Below are 205 nucleotides of genomic sequence, written 5' to 3' on the forward strand. Positions count from 1 at the left end.
TTTTGTACACACGTGTGCCCCCCTTACCAGACCCGGAGCAGAGCGACGCAGAGGCGAGAGCAGAGGAGGTGAGTAGAGCGGCAGTGGGGCCAGCAGCAGCTGATCCCCATAAGGTAAGTGGCGCGGAGAGACCAGCGCAGCTGAGCCGGATACGGAGGGGAACCCCCCGGATCCCTCTTTGCTGAGCCAGTAGGGAGCCGCGCTC

At 64.4% G+C, this 205-nt stretch overlaps 1 protein-coding gene across 3 annotated transcripts in view; it reads right to left on the bottom strand.

Moving 5' to 3' along the window:
• Positions 1–205, bottom strand: part of SPOCK3 (SPARC/osteonectin, cwcv and kazal like domains proteoglycan 3) — a 703183-nt gene that overhangs the window by 83064 nt on the left and 619914 nt on the right. The gene's annotated exons all lie outside the window — the stretch shown is intronic.

This window comes from Gavialis gangeticus, unplaced genomic scaffold (genome assembly GCF_001723915.1).
Source record: "Gavialis gangeticus isolate Ggan-Ray unplaced genomic scaffold, GavGan_comp1, whole genome shotgun sequence".
Classification (NCBI taxonomy): Eukaryota; Metazoa; Chordata; order Crocodylia; family Gavialidae; genus Gavialis; species Gavialis gangeticus.